The sequence below is a fragment of the Hippopotamus amphibius genome, chromosome 12 (assembly GCF_030028045.1).
Source record: "Hippopotamus amphibius kiboko isolate mHipAmp2 chromosome 12, mHipAmp2.hap2, whole genome shotgun sequence".
NCBI classification, from domain to species: Eukaryota; Metazoa; Chordata; class Mammalia; order Artiodactyla; family Hippopotamidae; genus Hippopotamus; species Hippopotamus amphibius.
In genome coordinates, this window is record NC_080197.1 from 65,646,973 (window position 1) to 65,669,056 (window position 22,084).

The window sequence follows — 22,084 nt, forward strand, 5'->3', positions numbered from 1 at the left end:
CATCAAAATCCCAGTGTTTATGCAGTAATAGGTAAATTCATCTCATAATTCACAGGGGATCTCCAGGGACTCCAAATAGCCAACAATCTTGGGGGGAAAAAAGCAAAAGCTAGAGATCTCACACTTCTTGATTTAAAAGCTTACTACAAAGCCAGACTAATTGAAACAGTGTAATATTGATATAGAGACAGATATATAGACTAATGGAATGTTAACAGAGTGCTAGAATTAAACTTTGCACATATGGCCAAATTATTTTCAACAAGGTTGCCAAGACCTTTTAATGGGGAAAGGACAAAGTTTTGCGCACATAGTGTTGAATATTCATAAGTAAAAAATAAAGTTGGGCTCTTCTCTAACACCACATACAAAATCAACTCAAAATAGATCAAAGATCTAAATGTCAGAGGTAAAAGTATAAAACTCTTGGAAAAAAACATGGGGGAAAATCTTCATGACTTTGAATTTAGCAGTGATTTTTTTTTTTTCTTTTTGGGTATGACACCATAAGCACAGGCAGAAAAAAAAATACATATATATATAAATTAGACTACATTAAAATTTAAAACTTTGTGCATCATAGTATGCTATTAACAGAATGCAAAGGCAAGTCATGGAATGGGGAACATATCTGCAAATCATACATGGGGTAAGGGATTAATATTCAGAATAACTAAAGAACTCCTACAACTCAACAACAACAACAAAAACTATCTGATTGAAAAGTGGACAAAGGACTCGAATAGATTTTTCTCCAAAAAAGATATATAAATAAATAATAAGAACAGGAAAATATGCTCAACATCATTAAACATTAGGAAAATCAAGTCAAAATTACAATGAGATACCACTTCACACCCATTATTATGGTTATTTAAAAAAAAAACAAAAAAAATCCCAAAACAGAAAGTAGCAAGTATTAGCAAGAATGTGAAGAAATTGGAACCCCGTGCACTGCTGGTGGGAAAGTAAGAGTGAAGCTTCTGTGGAAAATGGTGTTAAGGTAGAATTCAAAAAACTGAAATAAAATCACCATATAATTCAGCAACTCCACTTGTATGTATATTCCCAAAAGAATGCAGAGGCTTAGAAAGCTTTGTATGCCCATGTTCATAGCAACATTATTCATAAAAGCCCAAAAGTGGAAGTAACCCAAACATCCATTAGCAGATGAATAAATAAACAAAATGTGATATATACAAACAATAGAATATTATTCAGCCATAAAAAGGAAGGTATTTCTGACATGTACTACAACATGGATAGTATGCTAAGTGAAACAAGCCAGGTACAAATGACAAATATGTATGATTCCACTTATATGTGGTAGCTAGAATAGTCAAATTCATAGAGACAGAAAGTAGAATGGTGGATACCAGGGAGGCGGGTGGGTACTGGAGCATCAGTAACTAATACGTATAGAGTTTCATTTGGGGAAAATGAAAACTTCTGGAGATGAACAGTGGTGATGGTTGTACAACAGTGTGAATGTACCTAATGCCACTGAACTGTACACTTAAAATGGGTTAAAATAATAAATTCTATGCTATAGATACTTAACCACAATAAAGAAACAGAAAAAATGCACATTTTAAAAAAATTGAAATTTTCACTGATATCTATATTTGGGACGTTTTCAAGGATTCAAGATAAGTATGTATTAAGTCTTTAGGAAGAGCCTTAAGGTAGATTCTAAATATATTTTCACTCCTGCCTTGACCTGGAAGGTGAATCTTTTTGTTTTTTTTTTCACTCCATTGTCCTCAGTCTTGGCAATAGGACAGGGTTTATCCCCTGAAATTTAAGTGGAAGTTGTATGTGCCTCTTCTGTGCGGAAGAAATAAGGGGAATCCTGCATTCTGATAACAGTTTTCATGCTGCAATGAGACTATCATGTAAAGCCACCTAACATGATTCAAAAATGGAGTAACACCTGTCAAGGTCCCCTATTAAGTGTCTTTCAGACACCTAAGAATGGGAAAATTACTAAAGACTGCAGGTCTATTCTCTGAAAAACCACATCCCATGGAGACACGGCCAGCCCAGATACTGCTGTGGATGAGAATAGACATGAACCCATCCCCTTTTCCTGCACCTTACCCTTTGAAGCCCAATAAAAGACTCAAACCCCCACCCTTCTGAGCCAGAGCCACTCTATGCATCTGGCCCCTTTCCTCTCTTGGAAAGTGAATAAAAACTCTTCTCCTCTCGCTAACACTTCTGTGAACACTTTCACAACCTGCATCGGCTCACCTAACATGTCATGTTCCAGCTATCTACTTAAGTTGAGGTCCCAGGATGCAGAGTATGTGAAGCAGAGCTGTGGCTGACCTGAAATGGATACAATCTTAAGAATGAAATATTTCTAAAAGCCACTAAGATTGTAGGGCCATTTGTTACTGCAGCATAACTGAGATGACACTGACTAATGTGGTTTAAGGTAATGAATTGTTTTAAGAACCTAGTATATTGTCTTTTTAATCCTTAGTTGACTACCTTATTATTTATATCAGAAACTGAATTTTTTTTTAGGCCTCAGTCTACCACAATTCTTGTTCCAGAGTCCTAGCCAGACATAGGAAACAATAACTATCTCTAAATTTGTTTTCAAATCTGAGAGCTTATTTGGTGGACCTAACTTATGTTCAGTGTATATAGCTGGCATAACTGTAGTGCAATAGACTGTGATGATACCATATAACATGAACATGGCTGCAAAGTATATGTCTCCGTGCATAGGAAGTGATGATATTTATACACTGGATGGGCACCCAAATATGCCCACTGCACCTCACATATACCATGCATACAAAGAAGGAGCATAACACAGGAAAACACAGACTCTAAACACACATGTAGAAATTGATCATATAGATTTAACTAAGCAAGGGAAGCTGAAGACTTCAAATATATTCCTACACCGGTAATTTAGAATTTGTGTGTGGTTTAGGATTAACCAACCCTCATCCTCTCATTAACTTTATGTAACAAACCAAAGGACGTTGAATCAAAAAGATGCCTAGAGTTCCTCCCCACCAATTAACACAATCAACAGTGTTCTGTTTAATTTTTTACCCTTCTGATTATGCTTTGAGTGAGATGTTTTGTAAAGACAAATATAAAGAGTTGTGTTTTATTTTTTACACTGCATTTTTTTTTTCAGGCAGGCCCTAGGAAGTTTCTTTGAAGAACTACCTATTTGACTTGAAATTCTTATAACTAACTTTTGCCACAAAGTTTTAAACCAAGCAATTGTTGTCTAATAAAGGAAAATGTACTTTTTTATCTGAAATATCCATGTTCTTTGATTTTAAAAAAAAAAAGCTTTGGAAATTATACTGCAGAAAAATAGCATAAGATTTAAGCTTAATTTCTTCAATTGCTAAAACTCTATTGGCCAACTGCTTATTGAATGCTTACCATTATTTTAAAAATAACTATTTAAAGGTTTATAGGTCTTAAATACTTCAACTTGTTGCTGAAAATTTGATATGCCATTAGATTTCTACTAACATTTTAGATAATAATATTTCATGTATGAATAGTCATCAGTTCTCTCCAAGAGTACTTCTGTGATGGTAGAAATATTCCTTACCTTCAATGTCCAAGCCACTAGCCACTAGTATCTATTGAGCACTTGAAATGTAGCTAGTGTGGCTGAAAAACTGAATTTTAACGTTTATTTAACTTTAATTTAAACAGTCATTTAAAGCTAGTGGCTATTACACTAACCAGCACAGATCTAGATCTAAATCTAGATAACTCAAAAATACACTTAACTGTTTTGAAAATTCCCTGGTTAGGACTTGGCACTTTCACTGCCAAGGGCGCAGGTTCAAACCCTGGTCGGAGAACTTATATCCTTCAAGACATGTGGTGTGGCCAAAATATATATATGTATATATATATATATACACACACACACACACACACACACACATATATATATATACTTAACTCTTTCATGTTTTTATTTCTGAATATTATCCAACTCAGTGGTCTAAATGACACACTGGACTTGAGGGAAGAGAGGAAAGATTATTAATAAATATTTTAAACTTATACCATACAATTAATTTTAACAAAAAAGACTTTTGTAGAAAAAATATTTTTCCTTAGGACTGTGGAAATAAGCATTTCTTAAGGCTTTACACACATAGGTACAATAAAATTATAGAAAAACAGAAAGGTTATAGTGGGAAAATGTAATTATAAAAAGTTTTTAAATGTCACAATGTTTTATTTGGTGAAATTAAAGAAACCGTGATACCAAAATTAACAATATAAAAAATACTCAAAAACATTTATGTGAGTTAGAAAGGCAATTTTTAGATCAAAATTAGAAACTATTTCTCTATGTATAACAGAGATTGCAACAACTCTCTCCTGTATCTAGCTAGTCATTTTTAAGATCAGAATAAAACTTATTTTCTGATGCTCCATTCTATTTATTTCATAAATTCAGTTTCTGTAACTAAATTAGTAATGGCAAAATAAAGTGATATTCACAGACATAACATGTGTTTTATTTTCTACACAAACTTAAAATCTGGTTTTCATAGGATTTGCACTTCCTGCAAATTTTCTTTAGGAGACACGATGATAGGATGTGAAAAGATAGAAATAGTTGATAAATATATATTAAAATCATGAATATTTGGGAAGAAGTTTATTGCTACTACTCTAAATATAAGTGTAAGAAAGAGTATCTTGGGACCTGTATTCCAACAAATAAGTAAATGTGGAAAGTCTTTTCATAAGTCAAAAGTATAAATAACTTTAAATTTTCAGTATTAAAGAATCATACAAAATTGACACATAGTCAGTTCATAAGTAAAAAAAAAACAAAGAAATGAAGTAGCCCAAGGGTAAACAGTTTCTAAAGTAATACTTATTAAAGTATTACTTTGTGTAAAATGAATAAGATATAGATTTTTTTTTCTTTCAAAAGATCTATGTTTATGGGTATCCTATCTCATGTAAAATGTTGATTTCATTCCCTCTGAAGTCACTTTCTTACTTTAATTACACTGCAAATGTGATTCACGTAGTGAGTATGCCAAAAATACAGACTTCAAAGTTGACAAGTTTGGATCATTTTCCTTCAAAGGCCAAAAGATGGTGCTGCTGTGTAGCTGAGTTATAGTTTCTCAATAATCAATTGCCTTCCACAGTTTAGTTCAACTGCTAAAATGGCGGAAATAAATCTGTCATAAGAGCAAGTAAAACAGGTCAGAAAATGCAGTGAAACAAATCAGGTAACAAATTAACTTAGAGTGGGACCCAATGATAATTGGACTTAGTGAAAACTGACAGTTGCCTAGCGGCAAAGAGATTGGTCATCTCTTTTTGTGTAACATGTAGACATTTCTGAGAATTCAGGTTAAACATTCCTTATCAGGAAGTCATAGGTTAAGGGAGAAGGGGGAGAGGAAGAAGGAGAAAGAGAGAGAGAAAGAGACTATGAAGGGGGGAGAGGGGCTAACTTTGGAGAAATTGCCCATCTTAAGAGAATGACCTAATGAGACAAGTACTATCATTTCCACCCTAGTAACTTTATAATTTCAGAGTAAAGCTCAAAATTATTTCTACTTTGAAACTATTAAACCATTAACATTGAACTATAATGCTATTCACTGTGATCAGCATATTGTGCAGAGCTAGACTTTTCCCATTTTAATTTTATTTTTTATCACATCTATATATGCACACACTTTTAAGTCAAATAGTTCTACAGGGTTTATAATAGAAAAAAAAAATTAAATACCAGTACACATCAACAACAGTCTCTGCTTCTCAGAGTAGACCCTATATACAAATTTTATTCCTGTATTTTGTTAATATGATATTACATATATATAACATAATGAATAGCATAATTATTCTCTTATTTCTTGATTTTCTAGTGTTAGATGTATCTTTTGACTTCCTATTGCAGGTTTTTTATTTATTGACCTTTGTACATGTGTCCCTTATATTTCCAGTATAGTTGTAGCCATAGTTTTTTGTTAAATCGATAATTAATGTTAATATTATGATTATGTGAGTGTTATTTACAGTTGAGCTTTGCAGTATACTATGATTACATTTAATTTCTGTACAACTTTTCCTAGACAATTTGGTCTAGATGATTACGGTCTATTACAGTTTTCTTAATATTGAGTACCTATCACTGTAAATAGTTTATAATTTATCCCCAAACCCTATTGAAGTGTTAATTGCCTCTCAATGTATTTAAGCATGTTACCTGTATACAATACAGTATCAACTATAATGACAGTGCTGTACGTGACCTCCAGAACTTGTTCTTTCTACATCACTGAAAGTTTACATTCTTTGTAAACTTGGAAAGAGGTCATCCAGAGGATGTGACTGCCATGTTGACCTGTGAGCTTGACGTGCTCAGTTGGAGGATTCTTACCTACTCTCCTGTCCTTGGAATATGCATTCCGCTTGCCTTTCCTGCACCAGAAGCTGCCCCAATGACACAGCCTTAAGACAGTAATGTGGTATTGAGACCATCCGCAAGGTATACAAGACTGAACCCAGGTAAGACCTCTATATAAGATTCTGGTGGGTGAGTGTGGAGATCTACTCATCTTGGGACCACCTAAGACAAGCCTTGTATGTAAGTTCCCTTGCTTATTAAACTTGCCACCTACCCATCTGAAGTGGTCTGCCTCTTTCTTCAGCCTCTCCTTGCCCTCTGTGTATAGGGGCCAGTTTTGATTGCCAGTAACAACTGTTGAGGCTGCCAGAAGGTGGAAGAAATGGGCCTTGAGACCGAGACATCCATGGGGGAAATTCTGAGTTGACCATTGACCTCTGTGTGGGGAGGTGTAGCCCATATATTAGATGCTTTTGGACCTGGTTGTCTTGATGTGCTTGTTTGAGGAACTGCCCAGAGCACGCTGCCTCAGAGAAGGGAAGTGAATAGCTGTGCATGGGCTGGCCTCTACTGTGGGCAGTTGGCCTCACCTCTGATGCCCAACTAGAGCCTGGAGCTTGAGTTAGGAAGCTGGAAGGAAAGCTGAAGTTTGAGAAGGACATGTGTTTGTCCATTGGTCTGCTAGTTTCAAGGCTGTCAGACAAGGTGGGATAGCAGGATGATAAATTGGAGACCTTATCATGCTGTTTTATAAAGCTAGGAGGGCACAAGCTGCTGCAGGCTATGGTCTGAGCTCTAGTGACAAAGCCTGATTGGGATGCCAAGAGGTGGAATACCTGGAGAAGTGAGGAGAGGGAAGAGGAGGATGTTGTGATTGACGGTGAAACGGACAGTGTGGCTGTGCTGTCCAACCTCTAATATGAAGGAAAGCAAAGGCATAGCAACAGCAACCCTTGCAAGCAGGGCAGCCCCCAATTTAGGAAACATTCCTTATGAGAGAATATGCTTTCTCTGAGCTTATTGAGATTGTTGCCAAGTTCCAGCAAAAGGCCAGGGAAGGTTTCCAGGCATGCTCAGTGCAGCTATGGGATATGGGGTGTGGTGGCATTCCTCTGACTGGCAGGAGGCAGAGAAAATGAGCAACATCCCATCCTTCCACCTGCAGCACCTGCATTGTGCTCAGTGGGCTCAAGGTATTAACTCTTTAAAGTTGATTATTCTAGTCTGCAGGAAGACTTGGCCGAAGGAGGAGGAACATGTGAGGCCCTGGAAATATATAGAGGAGGTATCAATACATCAAATTCTTTGGGAGTTGAGAATGAGACAGGCCATTATGCCCCAGTTTTTGAAGGCCCTGTTGGACCACATTTACTGCAGGAATGAAAGCCAAGATACTCCAGTTTGCCCCCAACACCTGCTATGCGACACTGATACCCATGCTGAATCCAGTCCTGGGACTAGCCATGTATAAAGTTAGGCAATCTATTGCTGATCTGAGGGAGACTGACAAATCCCAGGAATGGGTATGGGCTATAGGAAAGACCCGAGACAGAGAGGGAGCTGGAAAGCCAAAGGCTATCCCAAATGGCTGTAAAAAGTCCAGTGAAAGCAACCTGCAAGCAAATGTGGTTTGTCCTCATTGGGAATTCTCTTGAACAGATAGACTGGCAACCCAAAGCTGTGTTGGTTGGCCTGGGGAAAGCCTGAAAACCTGAACCACAGATTGACCTGCCCCATCTTCTCCTACCATCCTTGCATCCCACCTGCTCTAGCAGAGCCCTAAGGAATATGGTCTTATTTGACTGGGCTCCCATGCCCTGGGTATAGGATGCAGCCCAAAATTGCCTCTAGGTGATAGCTGGCAGAGGCCTCATTGAGTTCACTATTCACTGGTCCTCAGAAATAAAAGGTGACAGATCTAGTTGACCCTGGAGCTGAATGTACTCTAATAGATGGTCACCCTCCGAAGTTTTCCAGCCCCTTCAGCCACATCAATGGTTACAGAAGACAAACAGTTATGGTCAAGAAGGTCTCTTTGACACTGAAAATTAGAAGTTCTCTCCCATAAGAACGCAAAGCTTTTATCTCTACCATACCGGAGAACATTTTGGGCATTGATATCCTACAAGGTCAAGCTCTGCATATCTCTCAGGATAGTGTAATCAAATCAGGGCTGGGGGTAAACCACAAGTGGGAACCAGTAAGTCTGCCACCCCATAAAGAGTGGCAACTTTCAAAAGATATAAATTGCCTGGAAGTCATAAGGAAATGGGAGAACATATCCAAGAACTGTACCGAGTGGGTATCGTATGCCTGCCTGCAGTGCTTTCAATAGCCCTGTATGGCTAGTAGAAAATCTTTACAGCAGATGAACTACTGAGAATTGAACAAGGTAGTGCCTCCCTCCCATGAGACTGAACCCAACATTGCCTCCAAGTTAGACTTCTTGTCCGGGGTTCTAGGATAATACCATACTTCACTGAACTTAAATACTTTTTTCCAGTAGACCCCTGGCTGCTGAGTCACAAGATCAATTGGCCTTCATGTTGGAGGAGCAACAAGGGACCTTTCAAGTGCTTCTCCAAGGTTACTTGCACAGCCCCACAAAATACCATGGGATGGTAGCCCAAGACCTGTGCTTGTTCTCCTTCAGCAAAATGGCCTTGATGATATAATGTTAACATGTGAAGAGTTGCCTCTGCTTCAAAACTCTATGCAGACTTTTCTGGAACACCTGTGAGGGAGAGAATGGGCAGTGAACTCACAGAAAATTCAAGGTGGAGGCATTGCCCTACAGTTTTGAGGAGTCATTTGGTTGGATATGTTGTGTTTTGTCCCAGAAGCTGTGATTGCTAAGGTGCAAGCCTGTCCAATGTGAAAGAGTGTGAGAGAGGTGCAAGCTTTGTAGGGACCTGGGATTTAGAGTACTTTAATCCCCCACCTGGAATAGTGCCTCCATCCCTTATACCACCTGGTAAAGAGAGGGCACGTGTGGGACTGGGGATCAGAGCGGCTTTGAGAAGGTGAAAATATTAGTGAAGCAGATTAAAGCTCTGGGCATCTCCCAAGCAGGGCTACCATTTGAGTTAGCTATGTGTGTGATTCTTAAAGGTATGAGTTGGGCACAGTGGCTGAGACAACAAAAGGAGAGAGTACCCCTAGGACATTGGTCTCAGCTCTGGAAGAAAATGGGAAACCTGTTATAACCAAGAGAACAACAGCACTTCCTGGTGTGCACAGGATATATGCATGTAGAGCCTCTCAGGAAGGAACAGCATAGGAAGGGTGAGAAGCTCCCTTCCTATCAAGGGATGAGATGAGGATAGGTTCCAACCACCCACCTCTGCCGTACCTCAAACTTCCAATTTGTCTAAGTGGTGTGCCTATTTGCAGCGTAGGAGCACATTGTCTGCCAGTCTTAGAAATTCAGGTGCTATGTCCTGTAAGTATGTAGAACCTCCAAATTCCCTCACCGTCTGCACCTATGGTGGCTCCTGCGGGTTGTAGGAAGGGAGTGGGGGAAATTCCGCTGATGCATGGGATAAAATAACTGTAGTCCGGGAAATCTATCCAGGTGAACTGCAACCAGTACTTAACCCAACACTAACCCCGTCCAGATGGAAACAGGAATGAACCATAGCAGCCAATGAGCGGTTTGGCTGGTAAGCATATGAGCCCTGACTGTTAATGCTTTGCACTGAGAGATGAGTCGTTCTAAAGGGATTAACCCTATGGCTTGGACAATGGGAATCTGAAGGGTGAAGGGTCATGAATAAGCCCTTGTGGGTCAGGATATGTGGAAAGAAATTTGGGTTTCCCTGCAAAAGCCTGAGGCAGTCCTCATTGTCTTCCACATCCCGGGTCATAAGGTGCTGTCATCCCCTGGCAATCAGGAAGCTGATGCCCAAGCTTGAGTACCAATGACAGTTTGGTAGATACAGCAGATTGGGTACACCCTAGTACCCAGGTGGAATGGCAAATTGCCAAGGATGCCTGATTGACCTTGAAATACGGTGACTTGGTTAATGCAGTAATAGCATATCCTGTGTGTTCTAAACAATGTCCAAGGCAATTGCCAAAGGAGCCTGTGGTCATCCACTGGTGTTCCCAACTGGTGGAAGAAGCTAATATTATTGATTTGACGGCTTTCTTCTTCTAATGTATGTTGCTATAAATTTCCTCTAAGTACTGTTGTAGCTTTGTCCTAGAAATTTTCTTATGTTGTGTTTTCATTTTTTTTTTTTTCACTTAAAAGTTTTGTATATCCCCTTGATTATTTCTTTGATCTGTGGGCTATTTAGAAATGTGTTATTTAAATTGCATTTTTTTGTCGGTGTTTCCAGATATCTTTTAGATGTTGCCTTCTAATTTAATTCCATGATATGTAGAGAATATACAATGTATGATTTGAAATTATTTATTGATTGCTACTTACTTTATGGCCCAGAATATAGTCTGTCTTGGCATATAATCTGTGTTTAATTGAAGATAACATGTTTTTTGCTTCTGTTGTCAGGGGTGCTTTATAAATGTGTGGTAGCTCAAATTGGTTAGTACTAATGTCCAAATTTTCTACATGCTTATTGACTTCCAATGTATTTCCATCAATTATTGGATAAGAGTGCAAAAATCTCTGGTTATAATTGTGGATTTGTCTGTTTCTTCTCTGGTTCTCTGAGCTTTTGCTTCTTGTGTTTTGAACTCTGTTATTAGGTACATAAATGCCTAGAAATTTTATGTGTTCTTAAATTGACCTCAATCACTGTGAAACAATATTATATTTAACCCTGGTAATATTTTGTGCTATAAATTATACTGGTCTGATATTAATATGCCCTCTCCATCTTTCTTTGAATAGTGCTAGCATAGTATATTTTCCCTTCATTTTTGTTTCACTCACATTTTTATAATTAAAATATATTTTTTATAAGGAGCATATAGTCCAGTCCTGCTTTTAAAAACATCTAATTGATAACCTTTGCTTTTTAATTACTGTTTGTTCTATTTTACATTTAATGTTATTAGACACACAGTTGAATTTATCTCTATCATCTTGCCATTAGCTTTTAATTTATTCCGTCTCTACTTAGTTTCTTTTTTTTCTTTTTCTATCTTTTGTATCAGTGGAACATTTTTTAAAGTTCTATTTTATTTTTTGTTGGCTTATTTGCTATAAGTTTTGTTCTATTGTTGCTTGCTTTGGGGATTATAGTATACATCTTTAACATATCACAGTCTATCTTCAGTAATACTACATCATTTCAAGTGAAGTTCAATAACTCTACATAAGTATTCTTCCAATTCTCCTCTGGTTGCTTTTTTTTTTTTTTTCTATTAAACTATTCCTGATCCTATGTGATCACATTTCTGGTATGTTGTCAACTCAGGGATCAAATTGGTTCTTGGCTTTCTTTTACTGCTAAGTCAATTACTTTGGACTACTTTAGAATTTATTTGTCTAAGATTTTGTCACTCATACCTCTTGTCTCATTCACTTTGTTCTTTGGTTATTATGTCCTTTTTAATGTGCCCTACCAATATTGAGTGATACTTTGGAGGAAAATGGTACGTGAAACTGTTTAACCAACAGAAGCCCCCATTTCACTTTAATGATATATTATGTTTATATTCACATACTGCATTGAACTAAGACAATTTTATCCCCTATATATTTCTTAAATATGATGCTCCATGTCCTCTATTTTTTCTTACTCTCACTGCATTTCCATTCCAGCCCCTTCACAAGCTCTACTGTTTTTTAGACTGAGAACCAAATTTCATTATAAAATCCTTAGTATTTACCTTACTTTTTCTTTTCATTTGCAGATGCTCATCTTTCCCTCAACTTTGTTCACTTCCTTAGCAAACATTCCCAGTGAATGTGGTTCTTTATTCATATATTCCTATTAGTGGTAGAGACAAAAGTCAATTTTGTATCTTTTCTATTTAAGTCCATATCATTTGATTATACGAGCCTTTCCTAATACCCGGTACTGTGGCTCACCAATATCTAGATTAGTCCCATGTTGGCTCACAGTTTTCCTCTTTGTTCATTCATCACTGGTAGTAGGAAAGAATGCACATTAGTATTAGGGTGAAACCCATTAGGATTGATGGCTTTCAACCCTGCCTTTCTAGCTGTGATATTTACCCAACAGGAGTTGTGACAGATTATTTACATTAAGTCCAATTAATGGTTTTTATTCATATATTCTTCGCAATATGACTCTGCAGCTTCTTTCATCAGGGATGAAGTCACTTTTGCACCTCTGTATCTGTAGTGGATTTGTGACTTGCTTTGGCAAATAGGATGTGGAGAATATGAGAGTTGACTGATTTCTATCCCAGGTTTCTCTTTCTCAGAGCTCTACTTCAGTTATGATTACAAACCCAGTAAAGGAGATAGACCAAAAGGACCAGAGATGAATCATCTCAGCTGAGGTCATCTTTGACCAGCTAGTTCCTAGTCTACTAGCCAGCTAGCCACAAATATACAGGTGAGCCTAGCCCAAATCTACCAAGCTTGGATCAGATCAGCAGGACTTCCTATGAGGACTAGAGCATTACTGTGCATTGATTATGGGGCAATAGTTTCTATTTGTAGTGCTCTTGAAATATCACATGTGCTACCCAAAGTGCATCATTTAATTGCTGGCACATAGTAGGTATTTAACAAAGGTACTTACTATTCTAAATCTTATTACTCACAAAAGCTCCAATACAAAAGTTGATGCTTCTTCTGACACCTTGACCTAATTGTTTGTGTCTTCAACACTTTATAACTACAGTAGCTTCAATTTTCATTCTATTTCAACTACTTATCCAAACAACTCTATATCATATTATATAACTGCTTGAAATATTATACCTATAAGAATCAAGATACAAAAATTAAGCTTCTGATTATAATCTTCTTTCATTACACTGGAGAATGCTAAGAAGTCAATAGCTATGATAGACTTCAGTAATTTTAATTTTAATATTGAGTTGAATTCAATGATATATACAAAAATGTTATAAATGAAAAATAAGAGACTAGAGGAAAATTGTCAGTTTTGTTGGGTCTGCTTTGAATGACCAAAGCAATTTTTCATCAGAACTGATTTTTAATGGATATTTCTCCACAGAGATTCTGGTGTTGAATTTCTTATACCTAGACAAGCTTAACACAGCAAGACTCCAAGTACTAATACTTACAACCAAACCAAATATATATGGTCCAAATAACTGTGAAAATCATGAAAATAATGTGGAGTACCAAAATGACCCTTAAACATAGGTGAATTTAGGAAACACTCATGGGTTTTGTACAAAAAAATAGAAACTCCCCTGAGAACTCTTCAAATCAACTTCACATCTCTGGAAATTTAGTAGCCTTGATCTTTTCTGAGTCTATAAGCTAAGTTTAGGTCAATAAAAATTACATCTGAAGAAGGCTTGTATATCAATTCCTAACTGAGGCTCAAGAAGTCTTGCTAAGGTAAATGCTGTCTTTCTCCCACAATTGTTCATTTCAGTGTGCTTTTTAATGAGTAAAATCTTGAGGTGAATATTGCTAATTTGTCCTGTACTCTTCATGATATCTCATCGCATAAAAGCTATCATTTGTTTTATTTCATGTTACCTTTCCCTCTCTAATATTCACAATGCATATTTTCTTCATTCTCATTACAATTTTCAGATGTTCAACAATTTCTGTTTGTTCAGCCATCAACTTTTTTTTTTTTTGGAATCATTGTCACACCAGGCAGATATTTGATGTCACTTGATTTCCTACCTCCTACTACTTTGGTCAGTGACTTCAAATCCCCAAAATTATTGTCTTCCTGCCATCTTACCTTGTCTTTCATTCTTCTCCACACACTTCCTTCTGACTCTGATAACATCTGATTTTATTATTGCCTCACTTTCTGGTATTTCCCCACCAAAACTATTATGAAAGGTTTTTATTCCCAGATTCCATTTTCTCAAATCCAACTTATTTTGTGTCTGATTGCAACTTGCCTTTCACCACTATCCCATTACTGAAATAATTATAGTCTGTCTCTTTCTCTCCCTTGTTTTTACACTTATTCTATCTCTTCTTAACTGAGATATCTACATAATCGTAGGTCATTGTTTTGTTCTCCCTTTGACTTTTTTCCCCCCTCATTTATCACTTTTTCTTTGAAATGTAATTCTTCTTTGAATTCCTTAGGAGGTCAAAATTTTAATTTACCTCTTAATGCCTTAAGGAGTTCTTGAGATTCTGTGAATCTTCATTCACTGATATATTCACTTAATAAGATATTTTGCATACTTGGTATACGTCACACACTATCCAAGCCTAGAGATATACAACTGTAAAAATAAGACAAAAAGTCCCAGATTTCTTTCATTTTTTATAAGATACAAAGAAGAGGGACTTCCCTGGTGACACAGTGGTTAAGAATCTGCCTGCCAATGCAGGGGACAAGGGTTCAAGCTCTAGGTCTGGAAAGATCCCATATGCCAGGGAGCAACTAAGCCCATGCAACCGCAACTACTGAGCCTGCACTCTAGAGCCTGCGAGCCACAACTATTGAGCCAATGTGTCACAACTACCAAAGTCAGCGCACCTAGAGCTGTGCTTCACAGCAAAAGAAGCTGCTGCAACGAGAAGCCCGTGCACCGTAGCGAAGAGTAGCCACTGCTCGCCACAACCAGAGAAAGCTCCTGCGCAGCAACGAAGACCCAAAGCAGCCAATAAATAAATACATTTATTAAAAAAAAAAACTCTTAAAAAAATACAAACAAGAAAACAAACAATGGCAAAACTGTGTGCTAAGGATTGCAGTAGGGATTTTATAGAGGACCAGCCGTGAGAGTATATGGGGCAAATACATAACCTATACTGGACAGATGAAAGTAATCAGAGAAAATTGTGTCATTTTATGTCATGACATAAAAGCAAGTCAGATGGTTAAAACTAAAGAGAATTAGCGAGGTGACTGCATACAAAAATAAAGAAAGATTTTAGAGGCATTCAGAGACCAACAACAGAAAGGAGTCATTACCACAGGGCTGAAGAAAAACAGGGGGAACAGTGAAAGAAAAGGAAATAGCTTGAGCTCTCTATTTCTCTATCCTTCAGTCTCCCACTAGTGCCTGTCATTTGCCAAACTTAACTAAAAGCAAACTGGTGTGGAATCCATGGTATCCACCACCTGGAGAGCTGAACAGGAAAGAGAATGCATGAGTTAGGGCAGGGGAGGATGGCGTATAACCAGTATAGACTACTTCTCTTGCCATTTATTCAAATGAATAATCTCTTGGTTTCAATGCAGAGGAAACGTAAACTACCATCACACTGAGTATCATGGGATGATATGAGATCATTTTATTCTTATCTAGAGCCCAAACAATAATAGCGCATATGATCTTTATGTTTCATACTGTTGGCGTGGAAAAGGAGGAAAACAGATAATCAAAAAAATAAGTAAAATTTCTAGAGTCCCTGACTCTTTCTGGTTATGGGGCCAATATTAAAAATCATAACTTTCACCATTATCTATTTCATATTCTTCTTATCCTCTACCAGCAGATAGAATTGTCCTACCTGATGGGTTAGCTAATTGACTATTCCAACAGAATCTGGATCTTAAATCACTCTGTCTTTATTGGTTGTCCTGCTTTTCCATGTATGATCATTCATGAATTTGAGAGCTCCAAGAGTCACCCTACCGAATCCTCTAGGGTCTAGATATATCTTGCTTCCAACTGTGTAGCCAGGACCCCACTCTCCCCTGGTAACAGGGAAATCGTTACCCCCACCAGTAAAATAACCATTTTGATGCCTGTTGATTCCAAAACACATAAAACCCAAAATGCCCATGATCAGTCTCATTTCCCATGAATGTGCTCCCTGGTAAAAACATTGCTCCCTTCTAACCAAGGCCTCAAAACCTGTTGTATGATTCTGCCATTGCTCTGATAACAGTACGTAACAGAGAACCCTAAGATCTCTTTAGATGGAGACAAACATGCTTTTTTCTCACTGATGATTCCTCATCCTGCATATTGCATTCAGGTCTGCCTCATGTTTCTCCCGTAAACAGCAGCTAACCACACAGCATGCCCTTCTCCCAGTGGTTGACATGAGACCCATAGCTGCGTGAGCCACATTTTGCATTGGGCCCAGTTAAAGCTAACAGACATATTGATTACTAAATAAGTGGATCAGAATAGCAGACATCAAACCTAAATTGGCTCACCATCTGTTGTGCCTCTTTCTTCATAGTGACTAGTGTAAAATGCTGTAAATTGTCACTCATTTTAGGGAATCATCTTGGCATTCCAAGACCATTGGACTCCAAAAGCAACACTAATGTGGCAGACCTCAAATTCGTGCGCGTGTTTTTTTTTTTTTTTCTCACCTTCTAACTGAGAGGTTAGTTACTATGGCGTCTACCATCTATGGTACTTAATACTTCTGTCTCATAAGGTAGAATAATGTTACTGATGTAACGTTCAGGAATTATGCTTTATAGGTCCTATCATGACAGAATGCAGTAGATTTGACCTAACCCTGATTTAAGACAGTAAAGGCCTACAGAGGTCCCTGCTAGGTAAACACAAACTATTTCTGATTGTTGTAACTACTTGGAATTAAAAAAAAAAAGAAAACAGTCTGTTGAGGCAATACCCATACATTGAATGTCAGGGGCTATGTCAAGTTGATGTGTTTTTAGATTATTATTGTAGTGGTGGAAGGGAGTCAACTTTCAGGGGATTTTTCTTCATTTGTCTTTAATATTTTTACAAATATAGGTCAGGGAACAAATTAAGAATTCTGCTAGTTGCCAAATATTTTTACTTTAGCTATACTTTTAGATCTAGAGAAATAGCTATTGGATTCACTGTGAATTGGACTTGGGATATGATTTCATTTGTCACTTAACCTCTGTAAGCAAACATTACTGATGATTGAATCATGGTCACATTTTCGTTCCATAGAAATTAATGTTACTTCCGAGTGAGTATTTAAAAATTCCCAAATGGTTCTAGGTATTTCCATTTCAGCAGTGTCTAAACACCATCTTACATAGCCAAGTTTCTCTGTTAATGATTTAAAGGAAGATTCAGGGTATATGTTTAAACCTCCATTGCAGGTGATATATTCACAGTGAGGTAGCATTTCTTTACAAATAAAATATTCTAGTTGTACAAAATGGCTTAGGTCTGGAACTCATTGAGACTACAATTTCCAGACACAGAACTTTTTTTCTGAATATACAGATCAATCAACATCATAATGACCACCAATCTCTTTCATGCATAGCAATTTCACAATCAATTAACTATTGCTACAGATCCTGTGGTTAAAATTCTTTGAATGCCATTTTGGCCCTTCAGCCTATTGTGGTGACTGTCCCTCTTGTCCCTAGTCAGTATCACCGCCACCCAGCTTCTACAATGCTGGCACTCCATTATTCACACTGAAATTGGGGAGCCCAGTTAAATGGCACAGTCTACCATGGCCATCTTCAGCTTACAGTGGGAAGCCACCAAAGAGATTTATATAAAATGCTGGTACTCCACCATAAATGTTTTTTCTTAAAGCCTTTGTAAAGAGAATATATTTGGGCCCTACAGCATTTAGGAAATGGCAGAGAAAATTGCATACAATAGATACACTCCAATATTTGCATATCCTTCATACTATGAAAGACAAGTTCCAGAATCTTAACTTCATTGATAGGAAGCCAGTATTGAATCTAGGCTTCAAATAATCAACCAGGTAAACTCTTAGAGCATTCTAAGTGTTTATGCTAAGAGCGAGAGTGAGAGAGAGAGAGAGAAAGAGGACTAAGGGAAGGAATATGTGTGTCTTCTAACTGTAGGAATTTTATGAGGCTCTATCCTAGGAACACTCTTCCTTCCTGCAATATTTTTCTTGTCAAACCTACTTGTGATTACAAATGCTTCAATTACATCAGTGTAACTGATTCCCAGCCTTCTAATTAAAGTCTTAATTTTTTTTTTAATCTAGCCTTACATTAGCAGTTTCAGGATGGTTCTACCTAGGTATAACACCGATTTCTGAAACTCAACGTATTTTAAGTGAACTCATTTTTCTTTCATTCTACTTCTATCCTTTTTCTGGACTTCCTGTATTATTTGAATAGTACCTTCATTCTCTAAGTTCTTCATCCTTAAAATCTTAGAATCATCTCTCATTTTTTCCTCAAATCCATCATCACATGCAATCAGACAAATCTAGTCAGATTTAACTTTTTGTAACTCTTACCCCTTCTTTTTTCTGCACACTTTGTCTCTACTATAATTTAGGCCACCATTTTCTCAAATGGACAATTACAATGTCTTCCTAACTGATCTGATCAGATTTTCTTTCCAAAACATTATTTAAAATTAATATCTCCAACACACAGTGTTGGTTATGTCATTCCCCTGACACAAACTTTTCAAAATCACTCTTCACAAACCAGTTTAAATCTGTATTTGTTATCTTCACCTTATGATATTTTTGTGTTTTTTTCCCTTTTCACTCATGTTGGTTAACAATTCTGTTAAAAATCATCAAATTTGTCCTTTTGCTGAAGTAAAAAATAACATCACGATTCAGTTGCTTATTGTGTCGACTTCTTTATGTTAAACTTGGAACAACTGCAAGTATGAAAATATTGTCTATAGTCAGAAATACAGATTTTCCAAATAATATGTTTTGGCATCAATATATATCTGTAATAAGAGCTATGGGTATTAAGCCATATGGACCTTACAGTTAGTTAAATTGGTAAAACTTCTTGAAAAGGTTGATTCTGTACTGCTTAATCAGACAAAATTTTTCTCAGTGCTTCTTGACAGTAATAGCTTCTTTAAGATAGCATGATTATAAACATGAAGGAATTAATCATAATTGCTTAGTGAGAAAACATTTGACTTCTGGAAATGAGATTTTTATACCTGTAAATGGGGATAATAGCACTTGCCCTACATACACGACAGAGTTGTTTTGAGGGCCAAGAGAGATTTAAGAATGTAGATGATTTTGAAATACAAAAATATCATATAGAGATCCCATATCAGTAACTTCAAAATCTAAAACACATATAAGCATGAGGAAATGGCTTGTTTTAAAGCAAAGAAAGACTACTAGCAAATATGAATCTTTTCTGAAATTACTAACTGGGATGCTAGTCTTATTTAAGTAATACTTAAACTCTCTGAGTCAGTTTTTATATTTGAAAAATTAGATTAATATCTAATACTCATCTGTAGAATCTCTGCCCTGTGTTTGTTGAGTAAGATTCTCATTGTCTTAGTTTATTCAAATCTCCTTGTAATAGACAAAAGACACTAAAACACATGAAATAAATTCCATGTTGTAAGGCTGAATTAGTAAACTTCTAGCTGATACCCATTAACTACATCCTTCTGTTACTTAAAAAAATCAAACAAGTTTTCTGGCTTCAGTTTCTAACAAGTTCTCTAGCCATATTGGGTTAAAATACAAAATAAATAAAGATCAGTATCTGCTTGAAACAGATATTATCTGAATCACAAGGAAATAAAATCAAAAGCAAGTGGCAGAAACAATTTCAAAATATGAGGGAGGAGGTTAGCATTCTTCAAACTGAATTCTTCATATCTCCCAGGTTCCATGGCTGCACTTAAAGACTATGCAGGGATAGAGGCAAGTCGTTCAAACGAACTCTGGAACCTCCACTTGGCTTCTGTCTAAGGAGTTTGTTTTTATTTGTTTGATATCTAGAGTCTTTCCCCAAAATCTCCTTTGAGAAAAGGTTTCTGTTGTCAGGTCTGTTTTCTCCTCCCTGTCACTTGCCATAGAGACTTCTCCCAAAAAACAGCTTGAAAAACTACTGCAGAGGAAGGTATTTCTTCTCTGCAATGGATATTTTACTCTGTTATAGCACATTTAAGTAGTTGATTCAAATGAATGGAGATGCTATGTCATCAAAAAAGATTAAATTATGTTTATACAAGTCTCTATCAGATTGCAACTAAGTATTTGTGATAGGCTGAATAATGGCCCCCAAATGTGTCCACATTCTGGTCCCCAGAACCTATGAATGAATGTTACCTCAAATGGGAAAAAGAACCTTGCAGATGTGATTAAGTTAAGGATGTTGAGGAGGGAAATCATCCTGGATCATCAGGTAGATCCATGAAATCATAAGGGTTCTTATAAGAGGGACCCAGGAGGATCAGAGTCAGAGGGAAAGGCGATGTGGTCATAGAAACAGAGAGCAGAGTAATGTACCTTGAACACAAAGAAAAGTGCCAAAGGCCAAGGAATACAGGTCACCAGTAGGAGCTGATAAGGAAAAGGAAATGGATTTTCCCCTTGTTTTCTAGAAGGAAACAACCCTGCTGGCACCTTGACATTAGCCCAGCAAAATCATCTTATGACTTTCAGAACTATAAGAGAATGAATGTGTGCTGCTTAACCCACTAAGCGTTTGATAATTTGTTACAGAGGCGTTGGGAAACGAATATAGTATGTAAGACACTTGCATATGTGTGGTGTTGGTAGTAATATGTATGAAATTATAGCTCTATTCAACGACATTCTGTATGAAAGTTTGTATGGTGTTTCTTTAAGTGATTCACACATTCATCTGCAAACTAAATGCACACATGGCTGTGTTAGGTTTTACAGATAAATAAATCATTGTTCCATAGGCCCAGATCTTGACAGTCTAGAAGTCTGGTTGAAGATACAAATAGTTAAGAAGTAATTATGGTAATGTGTTGAATCTCTGTGATATTGTGATTTATAATAAGAAATATATATTTGGTCTTTATTCCCAATCCGTGACACAGGGCTCTTAAAACCCTTGTAAATTCCTAAATGATGAGGGCATCGTTTTTTCTAATGAGGAGACTCTCTGTGGACTCCTGAAGGGTTCCTGGGTGAGAGTTGGTCACCAGAAAGACATGATTAGAAGCTTGAAATTTCCAGCCCCTGCCCACACTAACTCTCTTGAGAAAGGACAAGAGCTAAAAACAGAGTTAACGATATATCATGCCTATGTGATAAAGTCTCTGTAAAAAATCCCAGTAGCATGGGTTTCAGAGAGCTTCCAGGTCAGTGAACCCATGACAAACTTGGTGGGTGACACAGTCCAGCTCCACGGGAACAGAAGCTCCTGCACTTGAGATCCTCCCAGACCTTGCTCTACAAATCTCTTTATCTGGCATTTCATCTGTATTCTTTATCATATCTTTAATAAACTGGTAAACATAAGTTTTTCTTTGAGTCTTGTGAGTTGTTCTAGTGAGTTAATTAAACCCAAGGAGGGGGTCATGGGAACCTCAAATGTATAGTCAATTGGTCAGAAACACAGGTGACAACCTGGATTTTTGAATGACATCTGAAGTGGAGTGGAAGCAGTCTTTTGGGACTGATCCTTAAACTGTGGGGTCTGATGTTTTCTCCAGGTAGATAGTGTTAATTGAGTTAAATTGTAGGACACCCAGATAATGATGCAGAGAATTGCTTGGTGTAAGAAACCCCACTCACCCTTCTCCATACATCTGGTGTCAGAAGTATTGTGAATGTGGTAATAGCGTGAGAATAAAGGAGGCATACAGAGGAAAAGAAAGACATAGGGTTTTCTAACCCAATCCTATAAATGAGACCTTCATAAAGGAGTTTTGTGACAGCCTGAGGGAGAAGCTAACACTATCTGG